This window comes from Myotis daubentonii, chromosome 16 (assembly GCF_963259705.1).
Source record: "Myotis daubentonii chromosome 16, mMyoDau2.1, whole genome shotgun sequence".
NCBI classification, from domain to species: domain Eukaryota; kingdom Metazoa; phylum Chordata; class Mammalia; order Chiroptera; family Vespertilionidae; genus Myotis; species Myotis daubentonii.
Window position 1 is genome coordinate 8,230,814 of NC_081855.1, and position 19,850 is coordinate 8,250,663.

The window sequence follows — 19,850 nt, forward strand, 5'->3', positions numbered from 1 at the left end:
ATATTTAAAAAATAACAGTCCTGGCCAGGCAACTCAGTTGGTTATAGCATCATTGGATACACCAAGATTGTGGGCTTGATCCCCAGTCAGGGCACATACAAGGACTAGCCAATAAGTAAGTGGAACAACAAATTGATGTTTCTCTCTTTCTCTCCCTCTCTCAAATTAATAAAGGTATTTTAGACAATTTTCGATGTCACCACTGACATTGTCAGAAAAGTCAATTTTAAGTATTCCGAAGACCAGCTGTCGGCCCCTGACTAGCTATCAGGCTATCTATCAATGGTAGTTAAATGTTTTTCAAAATTGTAATTTATTCCTGGAAGCTCAAATTTTATCAAACACTGTCAGTTGTTTTTCTTGACGTGACAGGCTCACTTCATTCATCTATAGAAAATATCTGCCAAATATCCAACACGGGTAACATAACTTGTCTGTCAGGTGTTCTTTCCAGAAATATGTGGTCCATGAAAAAGATGGCTAGTTCAGCTCACAACTCAAACTATCTCATGAGTGGTTATCTTCAAGACAACCTTCATACTGTGACATGACTAGCATTGCTTTATGAATATGTCCTATTTCATCAATCCAGAACATTAAAAAGGCATGTTCTCAAGGTTTGAAGTTTTTAAAAGTTAATAATGTTTACTGTTGTCCAGCTGGAGTGACTCAGTTGGTTGAGAATCATTCTGTGCACCAAAAGGTTGCAGGTTTGATTCCTGCACGGGGTACCTACCTGGGAGGTTGTGGGTTTGATCTCCAGTAAGTTAACCAATTGATGTTTCTCTCTCTCTCTCTCTCTCTCTCTCTCTCTCTCTCTCTCTCTCTCTCCCCCTCCCTCCCTCCCTCCCTCTCTCACTCTCTGTTATTCTTTAAAAATACTGTCTCCATATTACTGAGTATTTTTCCACACACACCCAAAAGGAGAAAAATGTACATTCAACATTGTCATTTTGTGACTTTATAACATAAAGTAACATAAAGGACATGCTTTTGATTAAATTCTAGTTCTAGAAATTTATCTTAATATAATTATCTATGATGGTGGGATTGGGACAGGTGCTGGGTTGCTTCCCCTCATGGACTTTGTAAACCAGCACAGGAGAGAGCTCCTCAAAGCAAGCAGACAGGACAAAATAACCACAAACCGATAAATGCTACAAGGAATCAGTAATCTGGAATAGAGAGTCATGGCGGGGCGGGGTGGGGGGAGAGAAAAGGGCAACGTCTTGGATTAGATGGTCAGGGAGCTTTTCTCTGAGAGACATTTAAGCTGAGTCAGACAGCTGAGAGTGTCTGATACTCAGAGAGCTGGGAAAAGAGCTTTGCAAAGAGAAGGAAGAACATCTGCAAAGACACAAAAGTGTGTCTCAAGGACTGAAAGGAAGTCAGTGCTGGTGTTTTGTGAGTGAGGCTGTGAGAGACACTAGTTGAGGTTGGGAGGTCCATGGGGCACAACAAGCCAGTGAGTCATTCTGTTTTATGTTTTAAGGACAATGAGAAGTCATTAAAGTGTCTTAAGCAGGTAGGGTGGGATGGCTGGTTTTAAGTTGAATGGATCACTCTGTTTGCCGGGAGGAGAACAGGTGGAAGACAGGACAAGATCAGAAGCAGAGAGAGCAGAGGCCCAGCAGATGGGGATGGTGGCCTGAACTAGGACAAGAGCAGGACAAGTAGAAAAAGAACTGACTCCACTTGGATATGAAATCATGACATGTCAATGGTGGACTGGGTCCTGGAGATACAAAGTAGGGTAAAATCAAAGATGACCCTTCATTTCAGACTAGGGGACCTCCAGGAGGGTCCATAAAGGGTTAATATGGGGAAGTGTTTGAACTCCTGAGAGGTGAGCAGGAGAGATGGCAGGAAGGTATTTAGATGCATAAGTCTTGGATGGTGGTATGAATATGGAAGAGGAGGCACTACTGATAATAGAATCCAATTGAGTAAGACAGGGAAACAGGGCAAAGGAAAGTCACAGTAAAGGTAAAATTGGGGAATGAAAACCAGGACAGGAGGTCAGAAAATGTTACCACACTTTGAATGCTGCGTCAAAGCAACAAAGTCAGGAGCTTTTAAATTATGAAGCCAGGGAAACAACTTTAACCACACTTTTCCTTTGACAAGTTCACAAAAAATAATTTCCTTTGCAGATGAGCAATACGAAAAGTTGAGTACTGGAAAGAGTGAAAAAATGGCCACTCATACATTTTAGGGAAACATTTTATTGGGACAAGCTTATTAGAGAATAATTGAGAGCAGGGGTCCTCAAACTACCTGACGCGGGCCACATGCGGCCCGCCGAAAACATTTATCCGGCCCACCGGGTGTTTTTGCCGCCGCTGTGTGCATAGGAATTTGTTCATAGTTTTCTTTTAAACTATAGTCCAGCCCCCCAACGGTCTGAGGGACCTTCAACTGGCCCCCAGTTTAAAAAGGTTGAGGACCCCTGATTTAGAGCATCTATAAAAATTAAAATATTCAATCATTTTGTTACAACTCCAATTTGAACTTATTTTATAGGAATTCAAGATACAGTGTAAACGTTGAAATATATGAATATTAGTAAATTTATGACAACACTGTCATCATAAAATTTTGGCATTACTGCAACATCTATCAATAGACAACAGAGTAAAAGATATTATTGTGCATACATAATGAAATACTTGAGCAGTTGTAAACAGGAGTCATGTTATCTTAAGTTAGACAGGAATTTTCCAAGATGAAGTTTAAATTAAAAGCACAAGTTTGTGTGATCCTATTTTAAATTACCTATATGTGTGCTTGTATGTTACCAGAAAAACCTGCAAGTCCATTACTAAATTATTACATCAGGATTTTATTTTTAAATGACAAGATATTAAAAGAATCATTGTTCATATAATTTGATTCTATAATTCTATTTCCACTGATAGAGATCCTCATAAATCATTCAAAATGGTATAAATTTTATAAAGAAAGATATCCATCACAGCATTATGTATGTATTTTAAAAACAAAAAGAGCATAAAGACCCATTTAGGCAATACTTAAGCACATGATGGTACTGAAACAGATGAGATAAGAATGACAAGATGGAAACTATGTCAACATTCACAGGATAATACTAGGAACAAATATACTAATATGTTGCATGTGATTGTCTCTGGGTGATGGAATCTGAGGTGATTTTACTTCTGTCTGTTTGTCAGTGGACTGAGATCCAGGACTGCTCCTGGGTAAGAATTACTCTTTCCTTTCAATGTCCCAAGGGCTGAGGCAAGGTCTTGGGGCCCAGAAGACATGAGTACTGTCTGTCTAAGGGGAGATCATGTGGCTAAGCCTCCAGGAAGGATTGGCTTCCCCCAAGCTGCTCATTCAGATACGAGTCTGTAAGAAAATACTACCCACCAATGAGCTTGCTCAGTAAGTAACATTGGGTGTTGGATCTCCCTGAACAGTGTCTGAGAATATGACTCTAGAGCAGTGGTTCTCTACCTGTAGGTCGCGACCCCTTTGGGGGTCGAACAACCCTTTCACAGGGGTCGCCTTGACCATCGTAAAAAATATTTATAATTACATATTGTTTTTGTGATTAATCAGTATGCTTTAATCATGTTCAATTTGTAGCAATGAAATTGGGGGTCACCACAATATGAGGAACTGTATTAAAGGGTCGCGGCTTCAGGAAGTTGAGAACCACTGCTCTAGAGCACCTCAGAGAAGCAGGCCATTGGATAAAGCCAGCATCCACTCTATTCTATCCATTGAGAGTTTGTCTCTCAGGGCCAGACAGGGAACCAAAGAAACCACCTCAACAAACTCTTTGAACACCAACTGACAAATGCATTTGCAGAGCATGCCCTGTGCTTCTCTGGGCACTTGAAGAAAAACGTGGAGGGAAAGCCCAAGGTCCTTGCCCCCAATCAAGGAAGGATTCAAGGGATCACTTTTGATCCACAGGAATTTATTGATACCTAATGGGTGTCTACTCCTGCCCTGGGCACCTAGGCACAGAGCGACCAGACCTGGTGGAAGTTTTGTCCCCAGATCTCCTGGGACCAGGTCATAAACTTGTGCAAAGGGGAAATAACAAGACATGTTAACCTGGATTATCTCTGATCCCAGAGGTAAGACCTGGCACCATGGAGCCCCAGGGAAATGTGGAACTAGGCTGAGAGGGAGCATCAGGAGCCCCCCACCAGGTCAGGCATGAGACTGCCTCAGGGCTCCCATCTGTGTCCTTACTAATGAGGCTCCAGGGAGGTTCTGCTTCCTCTTCCCTCCAGGTTCCTTGACTCAGATGCTGCATTAATCACTAGGAAGGCCTCTGCCATCCAGTTCCACCCACTTAGTAGGTTAAAGTTGGATTATTTGGAAGGTCTCTCTGAAAACCTGTTCTCCTTCGCAGATGTGGGTCTCCACAGGGTGAAGGGAAATAATGGGTAGGGAGGTGGGTGGTAGCTGTTGTTTTGATTTTTGTTTTCTTGGTTCAGGGCTCCATAAATCACATGCTTCCATTTATCTCACCTTCTCACCACCATTCCTTGCAAGACAACTTCCAGGTTTTATTGTCTCTTATTACCGCTAATCTCCATTCCCTTCCTCTCCCTCCACATGGTAGCCACTTCAAAATTGGCATGTATGCTTAAATAATTTATGTCTTTGTATGTCTGTGTGTTTTATAGACACAGGAAGTGTTGTGTTAAAAATCCCATTGTGTTTCTTACTTTCTATGTTGACACTAATTTTTATGATCCACTCTCCATGCTGTGTAAATACTCAAATCCCTGCTTATTTTATCTTTTTTACCAAACCATTCTCTCTACACACAAATTTTCTTGGTCTAAATTGAACCCTATCACTTTCTGCTTAAACCATTTCAAAAACTTCCATTTACAATTAGAAAAAAAAATTGGAAACCAGCATATGGTCTCCTTGTCGCCTCCTACATACATCTCCAAGGTCAACCAGCGTCCTTCTCTTTCTTCTGCTCCCCACACTTCAGCCACACTAGCTTTCATTCAGTTTGCTGAATTCACAAAACTCTTTCTTTCATCTCAGCACCTTTGCCTTCTCCCCCTCCCCCACCTCATCTCTAGGATGGGCTTTCTCTTTCTCAGCCTTCAAGCCTCTCCTACCTGTGAACATTGGTGCAGCCCTTCTGGAGAGACTTTGTCAATATTAGTCATCTTGGGCCAGGTTCCCTGGCAGCAATGACTCCTGGGAAGTGGGACAGGGTTTAGTGAAGGAATGACCTCAGAAAAAGAAGATCGAGGGAGGTGAGCAGAGATGTGGACTCAGCACATTACGTTCAGCCTGGTCTTGAGAGGGGATCTGGAAGAGGAATTGTACCCATTGAGTGATTCCCATTTTAGGTAAGGAGCCAGGCTTCTCTACCCAGTACCAGTCATTACTGGCCTCCCAGGGTAGTGGACTGGGAGCACCTACCCGCTCAGGACAGGGGAAGGGCCATCAGGAGCCATGAGCAGCCAACATCCACAGCAGCTGGGAGGGGGGATGGCTGAACCAGCCAGTGAAGTTGCATCCACTAGTAAAACCTAAGGTGTGTATGGCCTTCCTGCTAGAAATTCATTCTTAGCAACATACTCTAGAGAAGCTTCATTCATGTGCCCATGAAGGATACAAGAAAGTCCATTTCAGCATTGTTTATGACGGTGGAAAACTAGAAATAACCTAAATGTCCTTCAACAGGAGAATAAAGTTATCATAGTAAATGCCTAGTAAAGCGGTAAAACTAATGGACTGCAGTATGTGTGGCAATGTGGACAAATCTCAAAGCATGATTTGTGTGGAAAAGAAAGTGTCAGGGTACATTCTGAATGATGCTATTGAAATAAAATTTCAAAAATGCAAAATCAACTCTAAATTAACTTGTGTGTACACAACTTTTGAGTAAAATTATAGAAACCTACTTAGGGACAAGCACAAAGTGGATGATAGTAAGTAGCTCTGGGGAAGGAAAACTGGGATGGAATCAGGAGTTCAAAGGTCTCCCAACTGTCACCCTAATGTTCTATTTAAAGACACACAGGCAATGGCAGAATTTAAGATTTAATAGGAACACAGGTGATCACAATTTATTCTACATAGATTTTATTCTTTTACATTTAATCCTTAATAGTCATACTTTAAAAAATTCAGAAAATATTCATTTGGCCTTATGTACACCTTGAGTGATACTTTTGTCTTTTTGTTTTCCCTATACTATCGTTTTACTTTCAGACGATAGCAGAAGAAAGTACACAGATGATCCATTTTCTCTGTTTAGACTCCATCACAGCTCTTTGCCACATTTCATCATGTCACAGGAATTTGTTAGCCATGCTGTTCATATACAATGCAATTAACATCGCATAAGGATATTTATGTCAGTGGGGAAATACTCATAAAAAAGGCTAATGTCCTTTAGGTGGAATTGACAGGATAAGGTTTGGGAATCCACTTATTCCAGGTGTCTCTTTGCTATCTATTCTAGCCAATATTTCCAGTGGTCCATTCCCACCCAGTGATGCTGATCAGAAGAACCAGATTCATGCTGTTAGACTCTGAGGGGTTATATTTTGACACAGAAGGCCTGCTCTCCCCCCTGTATCCCAGCCAAGAAAATGTTATTCAAAAAGTGATCAGATGAGATTGGGCGCTTTGAGGGTGGTATGGCCATAGACAGGGAAGCATCTTTCAGGTGCTCAAAACTCAGCGGGAAGGCGGGGGTTGGGGGGTGCGGTGAGGGGGAAAGATCAACCAAAGGACTTGTATGAATGCATATCAGCATAGGTGATGGATGTGGACAACATGAGGGAAGGGAGAGGGAGAGGGCAGGATTGGGGGGATAAGGTGATATTGGTGGGGTAATGACACATTTGTAATATCTTATTCAATAAAGAAAAAAAAATGATCAGTTCAAGATTGGGAATGAGTGGCGTATGTTCTAGGTTCTCCTATGGTGATTCTTTTGCTCTTCGGACTTAGCAAAATTATACATATGAATATTCAAATATATAAGAGCATATTTAATTTTGCTAAGTACTTCTAGGTGGCCCTCCTGGGTGCCTGTACTAGTTTACACCCCCATCATAGCCCATGATGTTCCCATTTGTCCCATAGCCTCACCAACACTTCCCATCATCCCACTCTAATTTGTCTTGCAAATCGGTTTAAAGAGGGCCTCATTACTTCTCTGACTACAAGTACAATTCAACATCTCTGCATATCTTACTACAAGTGCAATTGAATACCTCTTCATACCTTGTTAACGTTTTGGGTTTCCCTTTATGAAATTCCCTTTTCATATACTCTACCCATTTTTATGTGACAGACATTTCTTATAAAATGTAGATATTAATCGCAACAAGGGATTTCAGAGATCACTTGCAGGTTTTAAGATAAAGCTCCCATAAACATTTGTGCTCAGGTTTCTGAGTGGATGAAAGTTTCTATTTCTCTGGCATAAATGCCCCAGAGTGCAATTGCTGGGGTGTGTGGTAGTTGCATGTTGAATTTCATAAGGAACAACCAAAGTACTTTCCCCAGTGGCTGTAATAGTCTACATTCCCACCAGCACTGTATGAGTGAGTTTTTCCACATCCTCCCCAGCTCAAGTGTTATCACAGTCTTTTATTTCAGTTAGTCTCCTTGTGGTCTAAATAACCTTTTCCTAATGGCTTATGATGTTGAAGTTTTCAAGTGCTCATGCGACATGTTATAGCCTCTTCAGTGAAGTGTCTGTTCATTTATTCTGTTTAATTCTCCAGTGAACCACCTGGACCTGGATTCCCTTCCTTAGATGCTTTAACTACAAATTCAACTTCTTTGATAGACTAGTCAGGGCATCACTTTCTCTTGAGGAAGGTTGTATAGTTTGTTTCCTCCCAGGTATTGGTCTGTTTTGCCTAACTGGTTATCTATATGTGCATAGCGTTTTTCTCTGTTTCTTGGTCAGTCTGGCTAGAAATCTGTTTGTTTTACCAGTATTTTTAGAGAAGCAGTTTTCTGGTTTGTTGAAGGCTTTTTCAAATTCTTTGTTTTACTGATTTCTGCCATTATGTTTCCCCCTTTCCTTGTTTCTTCTAAGTCACTCTGTTGCTCTCTGTAATTTACTATTTGGATACTTCAATCTCTCTTCCCAGCTGTAATGCTTTCCTTAGAAGTCTATTTAAAACAAAAACTCTGTCTGTTATGGCTGCTTTTGATATGCAGCTTTTCTTTATTGTTTTTTAGTTGGGAGTATTCCATAATTCCACTCATAATTTCCTTTGAACTCAGGGTTTGTATAGAATATACTTCACTTCAGCTTCTGCTATATTTTCTAAACTGTCCAGATATTTGGTGATTTTAAAGCTATTCTTTATTATTAACTTCTTACCTTAGTGCATTATGGTTAGAGAATATATAGGCATCATGCATGATGGTCCATGAACATATCAATGGAGAAAAAACATATATATCTTCTTTGGAATTTATTGAGACTTCCTATGTGGCATGGTATGTGGTAATGATTTATTTTGTTTAAAAGACTGGGTATTATCTGTTAGTCTGATATAATATGTCTAACAAAGCAAACAATAACTTCCATTTGTCAAATTTTCTTATTTTAAAAAATCCTTTATTGCTTCCCATTTAATAGGTCCTATTTCAGATGGCAGGTTTAAAATTAATGAATTCTATTTTGCAAGACAAGGTGCTTTCCCATAACTTAAAATACATGCACTTAAACGTATCCCTGTGATTTATTACACATATCTATATTTTCCTCAGCAAGACATGCTCTTTAATATGCCCTCCTGTGTATCATTCCTCTACCCTCATCAACTACACAGTGCTGACACTAATATTTTAGATTTTTTCCACTCTTTTTCTGTATTCTTTTAGTCAAGAATAAAATTAGCATGGGGCCATGTGGCTCACTTCTGGGATTTTTGGTTCTGGCTTCACCCAGGACACCGACCCCTCATAGAATCTCCAATCTGTATCTAAGGAGAAATGAGCTTAGCCCAAGGCCTTGTAGAGAATCAAATGAGGCTGAGGCTTTGTCACGAGGCAGAGAAAATGGCCAATGAGCTCAACCACAGCCCGTGCAGCAGACCTCTCCACTGTCTAGGCACCCAGAGAGCACTTTCCAGGGAGGACGCTACTGAGTTTCTACAATAAACCTGTGAGCTTGACCCTAGGTCAGTGATGCCGAACCTATGACACATGTGTCAGAGCTGGCATGCAAACTCATTGGTTGATTTTTCTTTGTTACATGGCATTTAAGTATATAAAATAAATATCAAAAATATAACTCTTGCCAAAGCCGGTTTGGCTCAGTGGATGGAGAGTCGGCCTGTGGACTGAGGGGTCCCGGGTTCGATTCTGATCGGGGGCATGTGCCTGGGTTGCGGGCACATCCGCAGTGGGAGATGTGCAGCAGGCAGCTGATCTATGTTTCTCTCTCATCAATGTTTCTGACTCTATATCCTTCTCCCTTCCTCTCTGTGGAAAATCAATAAAATATATTAAAAAAATTAAAAAATATAACTCTTTGTTTTACTATGGTTGCAAATATCCAAAAATTTCTATATGTGGCATGGCACCAGAGTTAAGTTAGGGTTTTTCAAAATGCTGACATGCAGAGCTCAAAAGTTTCGCCATTACTGCCCTAGGTTCACCCTGTGGTTAGAGGCACAAGCACTCAGAGACATCAAGTGCCCTGAATACTCCCAGCAAGCAGGGTCCCGCGCGACCACTGTGCTGTGCAGGGACAGGGTGCTCACCTGGTAAATAGGTGGACCCACACCTATTGGGTGGAACAAATGTTCTGTCATAACACAGAGAGATGAGGGCGAAAGCATAGTCCCTGCTCAGGAAGGCGGGCAGCTGGTATTGCACCAATTTGTCTAGCCGGTGTGCCTGGGGGTCTGCACCACACACCTATTTTTTTAGGAAAGCACGAGTGGATGGTGTGGGGCCACTTGGCGGGTTGGCAGCTGGGGCCCAGGGCTGGGCTGGCTGGCCTCCATGTTCTGCTCAGGATGCCCGCAATGGGAGGCCAGTCCTTGGCATCTGACCACCAGCTCTGAGTCCTGTGGAGGCAGAGTCCTGGCTTCCAGGAAGGGCAGGTGGAGAAGGGAGAACCCTTCTCGCTGGGAGTGTTAGGGGTCCTGATGCCAAAACTCACCTTCCATGATTCTCCAGCTCAGCACTGCCCGCCTGACCCCCAGAGAGTTCTGGTTAATCAGCAGAGCAGTTGGGGCTCCCGATGGGGGCTGCACATTAGCTTCCGGGTAGTGAGCACTTTTGTACTTAAGAAGGTTTCTCTTTGTGTTTCCAGGGTCGGTTTCTGTACTAAACTGAAAGGTGAACTGAAAAGCAAGTGGGCCCTCCTGTGCTTGGCATCTGCAGGGTCGCAGGCAGGGCTGGAAGGTGGAGTCAGAATGTCTGGAGATGCACATGGGGAAGTGCTGGATGCGGAAGGACCCTGGGCTGCCAGCTGGAAGAACTTCATTCCACACCACACCTTTGATGAGGACCCGCAGAATGTTCTCCTGCTGCTTCGCCCTGCAGACCAGGTGGCTTATGCCTCCAAGCACTGGCTTTTGGATTTTGGACTCCATGCCTTGTCCTGGTTTTCTTGGGCGAAAACAACACCTTCTTTTTCTTCTCCTTGGTGAGTACTGTCATGTGCCGGAAGCCGGTCCATCCTTGCTGCTTGACACAGTCGCTGCAGGAAAGAAACATCTGCACAGCATATGTTTCAAGGGACCTGGCGTATATAGCATACTGTTCTTAATATGTTTGCTCCCCTTAGCGCTGTGTGTTTTAACCAAGGTCACCTCTCCGTGAAAGGTTGTTTCCCCAGGTAGGAATTTTTCCCTGAAGTCAGGGAGGGGATGAAACTCCTTAACTAAGTGCCAGGTGGGTAGTTAATCACTACAAACAATCATGCTTAAGCTACATAATCTTTACTCCCTGGAATGGAGATAAGAAACGCCCTAACCTTTGTAATAGAAATTGACAGGATTAAAATCAACTGGTATAAATATGGATGTAACAAGACAATAAACAGCAGAACCTCTCTGGAGATCCAGACCAGAACTTGGCTGGAGATCCTGGCTAGAGATCCTGGCTAGGCTGCTGATCAACTGAACACTGTTCCCGTGCCATTCCTTCTTCGCCGACTCCGTCCACACCTTTGGGGACCCCTGGACCCGCTGGGGTTGGACCCCGGCAGTCATGCACATGTTAGGTGTTGCTTTGGCCTGGCCACTGCTGGGCAGCCTGCTGACCTGGAGAGACTGGAAGGTGCACTTGAGGGTGTTGTTGGCGGTAGGCAGGTCTTTCTTCTTCTAGTCTTTCTTCCTGTCTGGTGGCTGGGCTGCCGTCCAGTAATCCACCTGCCGCTCCATCAGCTTGGTGCCATCGCCCTGGCTGGGGGAGGACAAACCCCACTCACTGACAAGATGAGTGGGATGACAAGGCCTCATTGGTGAACAGAGGTATGGACAGAGGGAAGGATAAAAGCACGCTGCAGCCCAAGGGGGTCCATCATCTGAGTCTCCCGACGTGTCGGAGGACTGTTGCACTGTCCCAACTTTCACCTGCCTCCCTGAAAAGAATGAACTATAAGGAATCCTCATTGGGTCTCTTCTGCTTGTAAGAGAGCAGGGCTTCCTCGATGGGAAGCTGAGAGGAACAGATGTTCCCGTGATGTACTGCGTGATTCTCGTCACGATGTCCAGTGTGTCTTGTATGGCGCTCTGGGCCTCCAGATTATGGAACAGTTCCCATCAGGCCAGGTCCTGGGAGAAGCTGTTGTAGTGGTAATGCATGGAGCCCCGGTACCTGGCCACAAAGTTGGAACCCAGCGGGATGACCAGGAAGTGCACACAGCCCAGCCAGCCGAGCATCTTGTAGGACAGCAGCTCCAGGAAGACCCACAGCACAGCGCTCAAGTAGTGCTGTGCCCCTTCCACCAGGATCTCCACCGGCTTTAGGGGCTGGGAATTATCATTACAGTATCTCTGTATCCACCAGATGATGGAGCTGAAGGCCACCGGACGTCAGCCATGAAGCAGATGCACAGCCCAGGCAGCATGAGCCCCTGCAGGGTATCTGAGGGGAACTGCTCCTGCCAATCAGAGGTTTGACCAGGATGATGTTCTCTGGCAGCTGGTCATCAGAGATGAGGATGTGGTTCAGCTGGTTGTACGTGGTCTTCCTGGGGATCTGCAGCTGGATCCCTGGGTCTGGCCATGCTCATTGTCTGGGCTCTTGGCTCACTTGTTCTACGGCTGTGCCGTCTGCCACCCCTTCAGGAACCTGCCCAGCCATGGTGGCGGGGATGCTTCCACTTGGCCTTGGTGGAGGGGATGAGAGACTCAGTCTTGGTGATGCGCCTAGTGAGCAGCATCTTCTTGGTGAGCATGTCCAGGGCTGAGGTCTCTGCCCCCGGGCTGTCCTTGGGCGGTGCTGGCTGCTCCCCTGGGTGGGCATGCTCTGGGGCTCTAAGTGGGAGACACTGTCACTTGGCTATTGCTGACTGAGCTTGGTCTTTTTGGGCACTTCAGCTGGACTAGGAGGCTCCTTTGTTTTGCTTTGTTTGTTTTGTGAACCCTCACCAGAGGTTATTTTTCCACTGAATTTTTAGAGAAACTTGAAGGGACGGGGAGAGACAGAAAGGGAGAGAAGCATCGATGTGAGAGAGACACATGGATTGCTTGCCTCCTGCATGTGCCATGGCCAGGGCTGGGGATCAAGCCTGTAATCAACACAGTTGTGCCCGTGACCAGATTTGAACCCGGGACCATTTACTCCGTGCGTCAACACACTAGCCCTCAGCAGAACCAGCTAAAACTCGGAAGCTCCACCTGGCTCTGGGCACCATGGATGCTCCCCATGTCCATTTTTGAACTGATATGTGACAGTCCTTCGCAGTATGGCCTGAGCTTGGGTTTGGTGGTGCTGAGAAGGCTGTCATCTTCTTCCCTGTCTGGGCTACTGTCACTGGTTCTCCAGCATGTTAGACAGAAGGTGCGGGTCCTCCTCTACTCGGGTACATGATCTGCAGGGTCCTGCTCACAGTCCAGGGCCTCCTCCGACACTTAGGCCCAGCTCAGCCAAGCCACTACATTCTGCTTGTCATGGACCTTGTTGTGACTTTCAATAGTCACTGCTTCCTGATCCAGTTCCTATCCATGGGTGGCATCTTCACCAGCCTCCTGCTCAGTGAAGCTCTCATACTCCTTTTTAGACTAGTGATTTGTAGACTTGGTCTTGGGCCGGCCTACATGGCGCTGTCCACAAGGTGAGTAGACTGGCTAGACATGGAGGAGGTCCAGACTCAGGCGACTTTGGAGGACGGGGTGCTGTGGGCTGCCGAGTCTGAAACACTGTCTCTGGGCTGTTTGATGCCTGAGGGCTCACGTGTTTTCTTGCACTTTGGCCATAATTACAGGCTCCTCTTGGCTCCGGGCCCTGTGGATGATACCCATTATTGTTTGTGAGCTGGAGTGTTCCAAACCTTCAAAGAACAGTCTGAGCTTGGGCTTGTGGGTGCTGAGGGTGCTGTTCTCATCCTCCATGTCTGGGCCACTGTCCCTGGGGTTTTGCAGTGTGTTAAATAGAAGGTCCATGTCCCACTCCAACTCTGGGACATGCTCTGCTGTGTCCTGCTCGAGTCCACAGCCTCCTCCAACACTTTGAACTTTCCCAGCCACGCCACCACTTTTTCCTTGATATTTTTTGGCCTGGTAATGCACATCTTTCCTAATATCCATGGCCTCTACTTCTTGAGCATCCCCATGTCAATGCCCTTCTCAGCCATGTTCGGTCCATAGGTGGCATAGTTGCTGGCCTGTTGCTCAGAGGAGAAGCTCTGATGTACCCCCTCGGAGTAATGAACCCTTGACTTAGCCTTGCATCTGTCCTGTATGGCACTGTCCTCCCAGTGGATGGGCTGGTTGGACAGGGAGCAATCCAGATCTCGGCCACTTTAGCAGAAGCCTCCTCGGCCACTTTGTCCACCCTTCAGGGTTCGCTGCCTGACCTTGGCCATGAGTATGGCGCCCACAGGGAGGGTCTTCTAGCTCCAGATGGTCTGGCTCTTAAAGCACTTCCTCCAGTGCAACAGGGCCTATAGCTTGTTGCCTTCTCACAGAGGAAGTGGGGGTCCTGCAGTGAGGTCAACCCCAGGACTGTGTCCAGTTGTTCACTGGGGAACATCATACTCCCGTAGGATGTACTTGGAGACCTGCATCTTCACAGTGATCACCATCGATATGAGGTTGGAGTACTGCATCTTCATGGCGATCACCATGGAGATGAGGTCCTTCTCCAACTCTTTGAACACCACCATCTTCATTAAGGTCAGGTTGCACAATCTGGGAACGAATCTGAGGCTGGGGCTGTCCAACTCCTGGGTAGCAAACAGGTTCTTGGGCATTGGTGTTGAACCTGGGCACAGGGATTGGGGAGCGGGAGGTGTGGAGACTAGAACTGTGGGCAGCAAGGTAGCTGCATCTGCTTACAACATACAGGTCCTGCTGCATTCTGGGGTGATGGTTTCTCTTCCTGTGTTGGGACAGAGGAGGGACATTCCCTCAGGGGCAGTATATGAACTGCCAGGTGGGTTGGGGCTTTAGTTCGGACGAATCCCCTAAGTCCATGATTGGCAAACTGCGGCTCTCGAGCCACATGCGGCTCTTTGGCCCCTTGACTCGGCTCTTCCTAAGCCTTAGGAGTACCCTAATTAAGTTAATAACAATGTACCTACCTATATAGTATAAGTTTAAAAAATTTGGCTCTCAAAAGAAATTTCAATCGTTGTGCTGTTATATTTGGCTCTGTTGACTAATGAGTTTGTCGACCACTGCCCTAAGAACTCAGTGACTGTTGTCAGGAGGTGGGGCACAAGAGATCCAAGAACACTGTGTGTGAAAAGGAACCACATGCTCACTGACTAGCTCAGGGAAGCCCTGGGTGGTGTTCTTGCAAACTCAGAGACCTAAGTTATCGAAAAGAATGTTCTGAAATGAAAACTTTTAAACTAAAAGCAGTTTATGGTGGGTAGTCATGTCCTAGGCTGGCATCTTCCCTGACAAAGGTCAATCTTAACCTTCACTGAGCCTGTCTATTGCCTTTTGGCATCTACAATAACATATAATTTGGAATGTCAAAGGAATTTCCCTATTTCCAGGCCCCTCAACACATAGGCAATGCTCTGCGGAGACCACAAATCCCCTCATTCTTACTGAGTTCATTGTTGACTTGGAACTATCCTATATCCACCATGTAAAAGAAGTATGTCTGTGTCATTTTACTGTTTATCCAGTCACAGAGAATTCGCTGCTTTGATTTCTCTGAAACCCTAATGCATCACCACTGGGTTTCCTGTTACCACCATACATCTCCTGTTCTGATTGTAATGTATAAAATAAGGTGCAAAACTGCCAGAGAGAATATCTCAATCTGCTGAGAGTTTCATCCTGCCAGTTATTGACAGTGGGACTTAAATAAACGACCAAAATTCTTGACAAGTTTGAATGTTTCATATTTTGACAGTTATTTGACGTAGTGGGTCAGGATTCCAAAAGAGCTCACCCAGGACCAACCCGTGGACATGGTGTTAGGATTCAACAAAGGACACATTGAACTGCTGGTTCCCCACCCATTGGCTGAACTTGGGTGGGTTGTATCTTAAATCCATGACTTTTCCCTTGCTGGTGGTAGAGGGTTAGATTTATTTGAGCTGTATTTTAAATACTCCAGATAGAACTAAGATTAAGAGTTGATGGAACTTAGGTTAAGACAATACAGTAGGAAAAAAATTGGTGGCTGTTGTTAAATTGTGGCTTTCCAATCGGAATTGCTTTCTGAGAATCAGAGCAAATAAAAACAAAAACAAACAAAAAACAAAACCCATAATCATTTAAATTAGAGTTGAACTTAATCAGCTCCAAAAATACAGTGTCATATTCTCCCTCAGGTCTGAGTATTAGGTATTCTTAGGAGACTAAGAATATCTGCGGATGTGTGATGTCATTCCTCATGATGTGCAGGAGCCCCAAAGCAAAATTTCAACACAATTGTAATTAAAGTGACTGGTTCTGGTGGGAGAGCACCCATAAGGTTTGGTCAACCGTTCCCTGACCCTCTGGTTGTTTGGGACAGCAGGGAGATCAACCGAGGCACATCAGAGGTTTGAATGTGATTTGAGGGGTGAGAGCCTCCTGGAGCTCAACCGATAAGCAACACAGGTTGACCGACTACATTATATAACAATCCTAGAAAATTTGCTCAGATTCTGCAGATATCGGAAAGAAAAGAAAAACCACATACACATACACACAACTACAAAACAACAACAACAAAACACACCTAAAATTAACATGGGAAATGGTGCCTCCAAGTCCAGGAGATGCCAAATCCCATCCCTCACTAATAGTCCTGATAGGAAGCTTTTACTTACACGTGCTTTACAGAAATGGGAAGATTTAATTAGAAAATGTCCTCCTAAAAATGGCCAAAGTGCAGTTTTATTTGTGTGCCTAAATTAATTTTTGGCATGCAATAAAAATTAGGAATATGCCATGTCTAACATTAAACTGAATGAATGAATGAATGAATGAATGAATGAAAGCATATCTTGATTTGGAAATCAGGAGATTTTCAGAAGCACATATAAATTCCTTTAAAAACAATTAAGGAATTAGAAATTTTATAGACTGTCTCTGAACTCTTCTGAAGGTAATAATTGCCAACACCCCATTCTTCCACCTTCTCTAGTTCCCCCACTATATTCTGCACCCTTTTCCATCCTTCTTCCTTTCCCTTCAGTCCCCTCCACTATCACTTCCTACTGACTTAAGAGAAAATGAGGATAGGAATTCTAACAACTCCCTTTGGAGAAAAGCTTGTCTCAGCAAGAGAGGGACCAGCAAATGTTCCTGATTTTCTCAATGACCCTGGTGGGTTCACAAAGGCATTTAACTCTTAGAATATGTAATCCTGGATTTTCTAACTGATTCCAATTAATATAGCTAATGGCTTTTGTCAGCAAATGCAACACAAATTCTAAATAAGGCTTTCAAGAAAATTCCTGTAGAGAAATCTGTTCACTGAAATGGGATGTAGAAAACCAATAACAAACAAACCACACACACACACACACACACACACACACACACACACACACACACACATATATAGGGTTGATCCATGGGTGTTTCCCTTCTCACTGATAGCTTGGGAGCAGGTGAAATTATCATAGAAAGAGAAACCACTAAGACCCCTGTAGACACTGGGGCTACTCTATTTATTCCTAACCACAGCCAACTAATTATCTTCTCCTTCAGAGTAAAGCTTCTGTGCAAATGGCAGGAATATTTAACCAATGTCTGTTTTTAATCAAAACCTGTTTCCAACTAGGGAATGTTATAGCAATATTAGCAAATATCTATCTTTGCTAATAAAATCTGCCCCAAATCAGTTGATAGGGAGAGGTGTTTAGTTTGCTTATTTGTTTGTTTTATGAAATCAGTGATACCCACACATGCTTTTTCCAGAAGGGTAATATGTATTTAGAAATAAATGAACAAGATACTGAGCCCAACAGAGCCTGAGATGAATCCAGCGGTGTGTCCTCAAATTAGGGGTTCTGGCTGCACCCAGGTTGCCTCGGGGGCTCTGGAAAAGGATCTGCTGGTGGCATCATGCACAGACATGGAGAGGCATGGGGGAGATGGTGAGCATTCAGCAGGTAAATGAGCCTTTGGCCAGTATTTGACTGAAAAGGAGCCCAGAGTTGGAACCACAGGCATGCACCTCTGTCCAGTGCCCACCCAGGGTGGAGGGAGCTGGGCCCCTTTGTTGTGAGGTCAGGCTTATGCAGTTCTGAACCCAACCCTCAATGGAAAATTGGGAAACTGATGTCCATAGAGTGGCAGATATCACCCAATGTCCATGACATTCAGAGCCCAGAGTTCAGGAATGTTCATACCTTCCAGGCCAAGGCTCCCACCACTCCAACAGAGTTGGTCTGGACATTAGAAATCCTGACATACTGGGAAGCTCCTGCATGTTCCTCCATATCTAGGGGTCAGGGGGCGCTTTGTTCTGGGACCCAGAAAGAGCACTAGCTCTCTCTCTCTTTTTTTTTTTTTTACTAAGAGAAATGTTTGTATCATTTTATTTTATTATGGTTTAAAGTATAACATATGTTTCCATTTTTCCCCTAGACCCCTCCCCAGCCACCCCCACCTGCAGCACATGCACCTACCCCCTTAATGACTGTGTCCACTGATTATGCTTATATGCATGCATTCAAGACCTTTGCTTGGTCTCTTACTCTCTCCCCCACTCTCCCTTGCCTTCCTGCTGAGGTTTGAGGGTCTGTTTGATGCTTCTCTGTCTCTGGATCAATTTTTGTTCATCAGTTTATGTTATTCATTATATTCCACAAATGAATGAGACCATGTGATATTTACTTTTATCTGACTGGCTTATTTCACTTAGCATAATGCTCTCCATGTCCATCCAAGCTGTTGTGAATGGTAAGACTTCTTTCTTTTTTACAGCAGCATAGTATTCCAGTATGTAGATGTACCACGGGTTTTTTACACTCAGCTGCTGTTGGGCACTTACGCTGATGGGAATATAGGCTGTTTCCAAATCTTAGCTATTGTGCTGCTATGAACACAGGGATGCATATATCCTTTTTGATTGGTGTTTCTGCTTTCTTGGGATATATTCCAGAAGTGGAATTACTGGGTAAAATGGGAGTTTCACTTTAATTTTTCAAAGAAGCTCCATACTGTTTTCCAGAGTGCCTGCTCCAGTCTATGTTCCCACCAGCAATGCACAAGGGTTCCTTTTTTTCCACATAATCACCGGCATTTGTCCTTTCTTGATTTCTGGATGATAGCCATTCTGACAAGTGTGAGATGGTATCCCATTGTGTTTTGAAAAAATATATTTTTATTGATTTCAGAGAGAGAGAGAAAAACATCAATGATGAGAGAATCATTGATTAGCTGCCTCCTACATGCCCCTATTTGGGATCAATGCCCAAAACTGGGCATGTGCCCTTGACCGGAATTGAAGCCGGGACTTTTCATTCCTCAGGCCAACACTCTATCCACTGACTAAACCAGCCAGGGCCCTCGTTTTTGTTTTCATTTGCACCTCTCACATGATTATTGACTAAAAGCATGTTTTCATAAGGCCATGAGACATATGACAACAGAACTTTTTTTCTTGTGACTAACAAAAGAATTTTATTCAACTCACTGAAGTCACATGTCCACATACAACCGTCATCACTGTGGCCAGGCCAGTGAGCTGTGCTGATAACTCCACTCTGGGGCCTTGACCGAAACTCCCCAGACGACCTGGATATGGACAATGGCAGCTGTTACAAAGGGGGAAATGGAAGTCATGTCCCCCACAAGCCATTGTCAAATAAAATGTCAACTTCTGGTTTCCACTCTGACATATGATCTTGTAAGTTCTTACTCTCATCCTTACAATAAGAAAAATGATGAATAATCCAAAAAATCAGGAAGTGTTTTTAGTTCCACCAGATCATTGAAGGCATATGGCTATGAAATGAATCGTTGCCTCTGCAAACTACTGTATTCAGGCTTTGTTAACACAATACAACCTAGCACTAACATATGTGTGTGTGCGCACACACAATCTCTCCCTCTCTCTCTCTCTCTCTCTCTCTCTCTCTCTCTCTCTCTCTCACACACACACACACAGTCAAATGACCCTGGGTGGAATTAAAAGAAAATCAGACATCGAGGAGGTGACAATAGGAAGAAAAAGAGGTTGTAGGCACTTTTGCCTTGTGGCATTCCTCTTCCTAC